The sequence below is a fragment of the Octodon degus genome, unplaced genomic scaffold (genome assembly GCF_000260255.1).
Source record: "Octodon degus isolate 3935 unplaced genomic scaffold, OctDeg1.0 scaffold00135, whole genome shotgun sequence".
Taxonomy (NCBI): domain Eukaryota; kingdom Metazoa; phylum Chordata; class Mammalia; order Rodentia; family Octodontidae; genus Octodon; species Octodon degus.
The window spans coordinates 751268-763034 of NW_004524711.1; positions in this window are offsets into that span (position 1 = coordinate 751268).

The following is an 11767-nucleotide window of genomic DNA, read 5'->3' on the forward strand; positions in this document are numbered from 1 at the left end:
TTTTTTTAAATTTTTGTCATATTCTGTAGGGGCTTAAAGTTTAACATATCAATACTTGGTGAAAAATACCTGTTCCAAGTTATGCCTAAGATATTTGATATTCAGACAGATAGTGAGGTTAAGCTCAACAGCCTAGGTTGTATGGCAAGAACAATAAGTTTCTCTTCTGGAGGATTAACAACCTAACTTTGCAGAGCAAAAATTAGAGAAAAAGGTGAGCTGCAAGGAAAGTCAACATTTTGGCCCTAGCCTTCCAAGGTCAATTAAGACTCAGGATATATGAGAACTTGTGCTGTAACATCATGTCACTGAATTGTGTGCCAAATTTTTCTGATCAAGGAGATTATGGGGCCAAAGAGGAAAGTGATTGAAACATTTTCTTAGGCTTTCTCAGAGAGAAAATTGTCCAAGCAATGGTTGTGACTCATCCACATGGCTGACACTGACAAATGTTCTACAATCTGAGGTACAGGGTCTCAGAATAAATCCTGAAGAGATTTGACTGACTTTATCAGATACAAAAGCTACAATTCTTTTTCCATAGGTTTTGCTTTATCTTGGTCTTAACCATCCAGCAGAAAAGTATAAAAATGAAGTACAAGAAGTAAAGACATGCTGTTATGTTGAGCTGTAGGGGACTCAGGTCAGCAACTTCTGACTTTGCCAGTCATGTGGAAGACCCAATAATGTTATGAACTACTGGACTACTTTGCAATATTTTGCTGAGTTCACACACCTATAATATTTAAGTGATGGAACTAAACAGAAAAGGGGATACAGATGAATGACCATTTTGTATCTGTGTATTCAAAATGGTTAGGATAGATATATAGCTACATTCTTTTAATTCAATGAATAGAGCAGTTTGCTCTAATAGTGTTTGTAAATAGGATATCATGCCTGCATCTTGTACAAAAAATAACCATTAGGAAGACAGTATGCAATGTGTTAATTATTGAAACTGTCCTACCAATTTGATTTGAAACTGTGACACTGCTCTTTGTTTCTCAATAAAATTATGGAAAAGAAAAAAGTTTGAGACCTCTTTGTGTTTGGACTCTTGCCTCTGGCCGCATCTTCTGCTTCATCACCTAGTGCTGATGGAGCTGATGTAGCAGCTCATTGATCCATCTTACCGTTGAGAATGGGCTCCATCTTCTGCACTGCCCCTCCCTGGGGACAAGGTGGTTGCCGCCTCTGTAGCCACACTTTCCCTTCCTCTCATCTTGGCTTCTGTCACTCTCAACAGAGCTTGCAGTGCTGGTGTAATGTGAGTAGCTAGCTCATGAGTGGGCCATACTATAGAAGCTCTGTAGTAGTTTCCTGGCATAGCTCAGCCAGTGGACTCCAGGCACTGCACATGTTAGCTGTTTCTCTAACTGTGGTTACTGTATGTACGCACCATTTCTGCCACGATTCCAGGTACCGTTTGTGCCATGCAAACTTTTGGTGCCACAAATACACTGGTAGTTAGTGGCAATATTTGCTTGTGGTTTGTGCCATCAGCCAAGGCTGGGCAGGGAATGTAGGTGTGCAGGTAGTTATGAAATCACAGCTGAGTCCATCTAGGACCAGAGCACAGGGTCCTCCTTAAACCTGCCCCCAGCCTCCACCCCCTCAATGCCATGCCACTCCTAGCTAGTTACACACAATTTGAAATGATTATTTTTTTATTTCCTTGTCTGATTGAGCAAAGTGAAAGGGTTTAAGCTCTGTTGGTGGTAACTTTGAGGCACTCTCATTTTCACACTTGGGACTTGATTTAAAAGTAGTACTCAGAGGCAAATCCTTTGTGGTTGTAGAACCACTTCTAACAAAATCCACAAAAGTCAATACAGAAATCAAGCAGAAAAAAATACTTTTACATACACATGCATCTGTGATTCTTGAGTTCCTATCTTATGCCTACACCTTCTTTTTTCTTTTCAAGGCCAGTAGGCCTCCATGCCCCACTTTGTACACCTGTTAACACCAATACCAATGCACTCCTGTGCTGAATATTGACCTACCAGTTCACTTCTCCCACCTGTTGCATGCAAATTGAGAAGTGTCCTGACACAAAATTAATTTTTCTCACCAGGGTAGGTCCTGTTTGTTCACCAATTTGCCATGACTTGAACAGTTCTCAATGGTCTCAGGGAAGGAAGGAGAAAAAGCTTAGAAAACTAGGCAAGAGTTGAAAGCTGAGGTCAGGTGGAGCCCTTTTTCTGGATGGGAGAAGTGGAATGGAACAGCAACTGCAGAGACATTTATGCTTTTGACAACATTAATGTCACCAGACACAGGGTTGCCTGGTGACTAATGACCAAAATTGTCTCAGGCAAATGCTTTTCTCAGGACTGAAGTATTTCCAGCTTCAGCCACTATCTATAGCTGTCAGCCTACAAATTCACTGGTTTATCCAGCAGTAGATGCAAACAGTATGACTACCACCATGTTGATGTCCCTAAAATGATTTGACATTGCAATGCCCACTCATGTCAGAAAGGCCAGGGGTAGTTGAATGTAAGAGGAGGAGCTAGAAATCAGTCTCTGAACTTGACAGCCAAAAGTTTGCTGGCTTTAAGTATTAAACTGTCAAGTGAGATTTGATTTAATTAAAAGCCCTAGAGAGAGCAAAAATAACAATAACAAAAACAGTTAGAAATGTGTTCAAATATACCATGATTTTAACAAAAGGCAAGAGTGAGAAAACTGTTTTCATATATAAATCATTAATGATTGCTCTCTTAAAGAAAACTGCATTGACCCAAAGTTGTTTCTTCTAAATATAATCATTCTAAAGTTTATTTTTGACAAAAGCATTAATTATTCAGGTAGGATTTTTAAGTTCTTTTTAAACTTCACTTTATATTCATAAGTGATCAATTATGATAGCGGGTCTTAATAGAATTCAAGGATAGATAGAAGTGTGTAGCAAATTACAGTTCTTTACAAGTCCTGAATTCTTAAACTCTTGCACATTTAGCCTTGTACTGGCACAGGCAGTATTAATTTTGATATATGTTGCTTAAAATAAAATTAGCTACCCTTCTTATCTCATGTTCTATTTAGTAACAATTACGTTTTATTCTCCAAAATTATTTAACACTTCAAATGTGCTATAAGCAAAATAATAAGCATTAGGCAGTATTCAATTTGAGATTTAATGATGTGGTTTTTCATATTTTAACTCATGAAGTAAGAAAAGAGATTTGAGTTAAAATTTAAATATTTGCCCATATTTCATCTATATGACTACATAATGTATAAATTTTTTAAGAAAAAAGAATGGATACTTTTTTTTTTGTATTTAGGACAGGGTCTCATTACATAGATTGGATTTGCAGTGATTCTCCTGTTTTTGCCTCTCAAGTGCTGGGATTATAGGCATGTGCCACCACGCCCAGTCTCAGTCATGGTCTCAGCATATCCCATGGGAGGGGCCAGTAAGGCACTCGGGGACAGAACCCTGCCTGGCTTGTACTGCCTAAGCAGTCGCTTTAGTCTGCTGAGCTATCAGGCCAGCCCTAGAATGGATACCTTCTTATTGGATATGAAGTGGAATAAAAAAGTTAACCTTGGTCATTTACATTTTGATAGGATAAAATACTTCAAACTATACCTGGTTAATAGGTCAATAGTCAGGAAATAATTGAAAGCACCTTTATTTTTCTGCTCATTTGTCAATTTTGTATGAATTAATCCCACGTGTCTGACATTTAACTGTTCATTGTGCTTGGGTCCTCTTCCTACCGCTTCAACCTGAGCTGTTCCCTCCCATCCTACATTTTTCCCTTCATCACCTGTACCATTCTTTCCCCAAGGTTCAAGCCTACAAATTTCTAGTATTTCCCTGTTTTTTATTAAAATGTATTATGAGCCAATAAATGCTAGCTTACATGTCCTTTTAAACATTCCTGGATTTATATTTTACCTCCAGTTTATCATGTCATCGCCCAGGAAAGAATCGTCATCATTATTTACCTGGATTTCCTCAAGCTCCACCAAATTCCTGATGTTTACATCTTGTTGCAGGCAGCCAAGTTAGATAGAAATATTATAGGCAGTTAGACAAAGTCAGGCCCTCAAGGAGACATGATGGAAGACAAGATGACCTTGAAAGTGGGAAGAGAGAGACACTCCCATATGGCCACGCCTGAAGACCAAGACAAAAGAGGAAACACAGCTACATACTTCCCTAGGGATGAGCATTAGGGATTGATATCCTAAATAGTATCGATCACCTTGAAAGAGCCCAAAAGAGGCAGTTCTCCACCACCTTAGAACCACCTCACCACATGGTTTTCCCTATAAAAGTCCCTGGAAAAGACAACTTCCCGGGAGAACAACCCACTCAGGCTAATGAGCCCAACCGCCAACAGGAAGAGATCCTGTCCCCTATTCATGCCCGCTTGCTATGTGACTCACTTCCCTATTTGATATTGCATTTCATCAATTTTACCTGAGCAATGGTGCTTGTAATCTCATTGGTTGACCAAAGTTTTGTCCCACCTCATGCCCACCTAAGCGAGTTCCCATGTTCTCCACCACCTTAGAACTGCCTCACCACATGGTTTTCCTCTGTAAAAGTCCCTGGAAGAGACAACTTCCCGGGAGAACAACTCACTTGGGCCCTCCCACTCCTGTCCTCTCTCCATCAGGAGCCTTCTTTCCTTCAATAAATATATTCTGCTCATAACCTCTGTTTGTTCCTAAAATTCATTCTTCAGTTTTAGAGAGCACAAACTCGTGCAGGGCAGGTCGGGAGATTGCTTTTCCCTATGTCATTTGGAGGCTCCCTATATCGTTTGGAGGTCACCCACCAAAGATCAGTTTTCCTCCCTGTATCAATCTGATCTTCTTCTGTGATTACTTATTTGCAAAAGTTCTGGATAGTTGATCTTCAGACTCTTCACTAGGATTTTTGAACTTCTTCATATTTTATTCTTTCTTCACAATTCAACTTCACCTTCGCAACTCTTCCACAGCCACAGGAAATTCTTTTCTTTATATTTTAAACGTGTTTTTGCTACAGGGTCTCACCACTGCAGCTTGGACTTGTAGTGTTCCTCCTGTTTTCTGCCTTCCCAGCACTAGATTACAGACATGTGTCATCACTACTGACTCTGTGGCCGGCTCAACAACTCTCAGGGGACAGGGGCTGGTGCGGCATGCAGTGCCGGGATCCCTGGTACCTGCGCTTGCCTAAGCAGGCACTTAGTCCACTGAGCTATCTCACCAGCCTTAGCCACAGGAAATTCTGAGCTTACCCTGCTCCAATTTTTCTTTCTATATATATTGATTTACTTTTAGTGTGATGTCTCTTTTTTTCTACTGAAATTTCACAAGTATTTCTAATATTCTGCATAGCTTTCTCTAATGTAGGAAATATTTCACATAAGCATCATACATTGCTTTCGCTCTGAAAATTGAAGCAGAAACACCAGTTGGAAAATTAGTGAAGTTTGTAGTGTGAAAGTGACTGATACCTTGATATTAGTCAGACTTTGTCTGTGTGAGTTACTAGATGAAATCATAAAGGATAGTTCTGCTGATAATCATTCATTTTCAGAATGAAATGTTTCATTTGAGCTTTAGAATATATATTTCTTCACATGTATTACACTTTAAAATATTATTTATAACTTAGACCTAGCTAAAGGATTTAGACAGACCCTTTTTTAAAATAGAATTCTTCAACCACCATTTCACAAGGTCTTCCATTTTACATTTAAATTTACTTGACAGAGCCGGCCAAATAGCTCAGCAGATTAAAGTACCTGCAAGCAGGCTCAGAGGCTGGGTTCCATCTCCTGGCCTGCCACACCAGCTCCGCCCCCAGGGCATGCTGGGAGCAATTGAGACTGGGCGTGGTGGTGCACGCCTATAATCCCAACTCTTGGGAGGCTGTAAACAAGCAGATCACTATGAGTCCAATCTAGTAGTGAGACCCTGAACACTCTGTAGACCCTTCCTTAAAATACAAAAAGAAGGAAAGAAAGAGAGAGAGAAAGAGAGAGAGAGAGAGAGAGAGAGAGAGAGAGAGAGAGAGAGAGAGAGAAATTTACTTGGTAACTCTAAACTTTGTCAAATAAGTTTATAAAATTTATTGCCTACTAAAAATAAGTCTATCAATATTTAGTAATTTGGGATTGTCCTCTGGTTCTTCAAAATTTCAAAATTATCTGTAATATAAATACAAGATCACTGAAGTGAGTTTTAAAGTATCATGTACACTGTGTACAAAAACTATAATCTCCCTCCAATAATTTCCTAAAGGAAATAGACTGACTTTCTTCTGAACACATCTTATAAAAATAAAGACCACATAGCTGTAAAAATGAGTATTTTATATCCTCTATAACAACGTCTTTTCATGAAAATCTATTAAATTGAGGTAGTTTTGAAGAATACATGTAGTCAAACTTAGAATTTACAAAATTGCTTTCAAGCTGCACTCCTTTCCACAAATTAACTCTGACAAAATTTTGCTAGTGTTTCTCTACTTCCTCAAGATATATTTGAAAGCTGTCTCAGTGTATATCTAGAAGATTCTGTATACTCTGGCCATAGTTCTTTCTCCTTGTTAAATAAAAGCTCCTTCTAAATGATATATCGGTAACTTAATGACCAGAAAGTAATCTTAGAACATCATGGCCACTGTTCTATTTACAAAACTAAAACACTAGCACAGGTACAAAAGTATTACTTCTCTGTCCTTTGAAAGGTAAACTAGCTGGTCTTTTTCCCATAAGCAAACACAAAGCTAGCAAACGCAAGACAAAAATTTGACTAATTGTACCTATTTTGATTGGATAAAGAGATCTTTGTTTTAATAAACATTTTAGTCTGCATGAAGTTCTTCAACTAATAAACTATGAAGATGGTGTTTGCAGTTTCACTGTGGCTCTTTTCTAGTCTCAATCTAAAGCAAACTTTGGATATTACATAGTTAATGTCTGTAACTTGAGAGGAAACACTGAATTGGTTTAAAACTGCTTCAAACATTGTGTACGCCTGGGAATTAATTGGCATGTACAAGATGGAAATGCTGAAATGATTTGCATTTACCTATTTTTAAAATGTGCTGAATTTCACACTAAATATTATGAAATGCTTAGTAGTGATTTTGTATATGGTTTATTTGTCACAATTAAAATACTCAAATTTTGGCAATAACAAATACAGAATGTATCTAATTTTCCCTGAGTAGCTTTTGAGCAATGGAAAGCTGTTCATATAAACTCAGTGAGTTATACAATGAAAAGAAAAAATGAGTGTCTCCCAAAACCAACATGACTTTATCACTTTGAATGCTTAAAATCAGATAGTTTTCTGAGTCTTACTCTTAGTTGCTTTTACTAACCCTGCAAGCTTAAGTCTTTGCTCTTCATCATGTCCTTTATTCTGTAATTGTTGAATGTACTGTAATTGCTAATTCTTGTTGACATGACATAATACATAATCATCAGACATTTACATATATGTATTATGCCCTGTAATACACCAAACTCTCTCTATCTCTCTTTTTTTCTCTCTCTGTCTCTCCTCTCTCTCTGTCTCTGTCTCTGTTGTAATTCAAAAATCAGATGACAACGAGGCAAGTCCAAAAGTTAGAAGAAGTGCTTTATTTTAGCTGGTACCCATCAGTGGTCTCTATGCAAGGTGCAAAGAGGCGTGCCAGGCATTGACAAGGGGTCAGTATTTAAGCTTGAAAACCGTTAAAACAGGGAAGGGGTGGAGAGGAAGAAGTGGCAGGGGCATTAGTTCATTAGGTGGTCCTTATTGGGTGGGGTGCTGGAATCAGCAATCATGGGGTACAGCGAGTCATTAGTTTATGGGGTGATTCTGTTGGGTGGAGGTGCTGAATTGGCAGTCATGAGTACATCGAGTGGGCCCATTGGGTGGGGGTGCTGAAATCACGCAGAGTTCTGCAGGACAAGATACGGTTTGGGGAACAAATATCATAAGACTTCAGTCACAGGGGTGAGGAATTGGAGGAAATGGGAAATTGGAGGAGGAATTGGGAGGGGTCGGCGCATACAGAGTGGGAACTCAGCGAGGTTAGAAGGGCAATAAAATGGAGTCAATTTTAACAGAGTACAACAGTCTTTCTCATCTCTCTGTCTCTCTCTCTCCCTCTGTCTCTCCTCTCTCTTTCTCTCTCTCTTTCTCTTTCTCTTCTCCCTCTGTCTCTCTTTGGTCTTTTTGTACAGCATAGGCTGAACTTCAACTCTCTTTGTAGCCCAGAGTGGCCTTGAACTCACAGTGATCCTCCTGACTCAGCCTCTCAAGTTCTGGGATTACAGGCATATACCACCATGTGTCACATAAATTAAATGCTTCATTACCTGTTGTGTTATCACCCTGGTGTGTAGCAGATTCCTTTACTATGCATTAATACTAAATTAAAAATAAAGCAATAATGAAAAATTGGTCTTCAGTGTCCAAATCAACTTTCTCAACCTCTCAAATTCATCTTCATTTTTCATTTCTTAAAATTAAGTTTGAATGCAACTCTTGCCTATCTCTCAATGAAAATTTTTGTTCTGTATATCTGCTCCATATTCTTTCTCTTTTTTTCTTTATTTTCATTATGTCTGCTCTGTCAGAATATAAAGCTTAAGTATTTTATTCCTCCATATCATATTCTTACGAGCTTGTTCTCTTTTATAGCCATCTTTCAGTCACCTCCTGTAAGTAGCACCACTATGACTCACTTGGCCAAGTTTCCCAGGCATGATAGGGTTTGCTGAAGCTCATTCTGTAATCTGTTGCTAAACAAGTGTCCATGGTTAAATCATTTGCTGAATATACACTGAAGATGTTATTTTTATGTAAAGGAAGTAATAAGAGAATCTGCACTCTGACCCTCTGTCAGGGAGAAATATGAGAATGTGTGGATAAGGAGGTCTCAAAAGAAGATGTAGAATAAATCATTTTGACAAATTGAGTAATTCACTTGTAATGAGAAAATGTTGAGGTTTTTAAACATGTTATACATGTTTCCAAATGATAGCATTCAAATAATATCATTATAACAGAAGTGGGCCACATTGAAGAGTTCAAGGGGCTATACAGAGAAATATTTTATATAGCATTCTCAGACTAAACTTTTAAGTCTTTTTTAGATGTCTGCATTCTCCAAGGTCCTTTATAATGCTACATCATATCATATATCATATATCACATGTCACATATTATATATCATATGCCATGTACCATATGTCATAAATCATATATGTAAAATTATATGCTAGCATATATATTTTATATCACATATATATTTTTAAGTGTTATATTTCCCCCTTAAAGCTGTGTGCATGTTCTCCTATGTACCATCTAGCTTTCAACCTCACAAATTTCAAAATTATTGTTGTGGTTTGTATCTAGTTGCTCCCCTAAAGCCGCATGTAAATCATGGAGCAGTCACCGCTTGAGGGGCACAGTGTGGCTCAAGGGACATGGCCAGAGGACCATGGCGGGGCTTGAGGGGCAGGGCCAGAGAGGTACGAACCATTAAAAAGGCCAGCCTGTGCTTTCTCACAGGTGCAGAGAGGGTTATCCTGGACACAGCAGTGCCCCAGCCTCTCCTCCAGTGTCTTGAAACTTCTAGCAACTGTGAACTAAATAAATCTTTCCTTCCCGCATTGAATGTCAGGTATTTGTCCCAGCAATGCAAGAAGAGTAATACAATTATGAACAGAATAATTTACTTCCACTTCTGATCCCAAACTTACATATCCAAAGCATCAAAATGATCAAAATAGATAAACTCTAACATTGCTAGTGACTGTTCTATGGTGCATAATTTCCCCCATTTTCTCTCTCAAAACCAGTGTCATTAACAGGCAACTTTTGCACTCACAATGCGCTACTTGCTCAGAGAAAACTCCTGCTTCATTTAAAGACTCCTCACTTCCTGAAATTCTTAACATTTGCAAAGAGGCCCTGTATTTTAATCCGCATTGGGCTCTGCAAGTTGCATAGCTTGCTCTGCGTTCTTCTGTCTCAACCTGTTTGTCTCTCTTCCCTCCTCTTTCCTGCACACACACAAGCACACACACCAAGATAGGTTTTGGGAGACAGAAAACTCATAGATGTGAAATTATTAAACAGAAACAGAAGTATTGGGCCGGTGAGATAGCTTAATGGACAAAAAGCCTGCTTAGGCAAACGTAGACAAGCGCAGGGACTGCAGTTCCCTCCCAGGAACCACACGCCATGCCAGCCTCCTCTCCCCAAGGGCAAGCTGAACTGGCCACAAAATCTGAGCACAGTGGTACACATGTGTAATCCCAGCGCTGGTGAGGCTGAAAGCAGGAGGAACACAGAAGTCCCAGTCACATAGACAGACCCTACAACAAACAAATACATTTTTAAAAATAATAAAAAAGGAGAACTGTTATACCATGAGAAAAGTTCACCTGTTGTGCAGAACAGGTACATATCGAGAGAGATAGTGAAATGTACAATCACATCTAATATTTCAGACTCAGTGAGGACTAATATTTGAAAAAAAAAATGAGGTTTTAAAAAGAATAGGAGGGGCCAGAGAGATGGCTCAATAAAATAAGTGCTTCCCTGGCAAGCACAAGGGCCTGAGTTCAATCCCTTGTTCTGCCAAAAAAAAAAAAAAAAAAAGAATAGGAACATTATACATGTTTACAAAAACTTACAAAATCTCAATAGGTCAATGCCATAGCTACATGAAAACTTAATGATATCAGTCATTAAGATTTGGGAGACATCCTGATAGGAATGAATTTAAAAGCTTTGAGTTTCTTTACTAACATACAAGTTAGTATTGACTTTATGTCTAGAATCCAAAAATTATTTATTTTTCTACCACTGCGTCTCATGTGAACTCTCTATGTAGAACTGAAAATAATTCTATACAGTATGCACAATTTAGAATCTGAGTAATCTTTTGTCCTGCTACTTCCAAGCTACTCTGGCATTTGGTATCATCACTGAGGGCTTTTCCATCTAATTGCATGGGAATTGATACGTTTCGCAACTGCTGTTCGTAGTCACGCTTTGTTCTCTACACCATTATAGCGCTGTTTTCCTGTTCCGATTATTTTACTCCACATTTTGCATCCCAAGCATTGTGTGATTCGATTATCATTCGCTCCCCCTACCGTTCGCAAATGAACGTGAACGTACTCTATGGCTCTAAATACATGTTTCTAGGCCGGCCAGAGAGCTCAGGGGATTAAAATGCCTAACCCAGCATGCCCTGTGGGCTCCGCCTCGGGAGCGAGCTGGGACAGCAATTGAGACTGGGCGTGGTGACGCTCGCCTGTAATCCCAGTGCTCATGAGGCAGAAGATAGGAAGATCACTGTCAGATCTGCGTAGTGAGACGCCACAGACCCTGTACTAAACACATAAAAATAAAGAAATGAATAAACGCGTCTAACAGCTGCTGTGCTGTATTCCTTGCAAAAGACAGAAAAAGAGCCCAGACAGCTGTGTTACTAAACCTTACACATAAAACAGCCATCCTCAAAACACAGCGGTAAACAAAGTGGAGACAGAGAACAGATATATTCAGAAGCACTAACTCCAATGCTGATCACATTTCATACATTTAGATGGTGATTTATTTAGAATGAAAATAATGCATGTCTCCCCTGACAATTCCCAACACTTTACAGCTACATGAATTCAGACTGCGGATTATTTCATCTCCAGAAATGTAAAGCACAAGATCTAAGTAGAATGAGCACTAAGTCACATTAAGAATGACACACAATAAAGTACGAAATGAAAACCTTTTA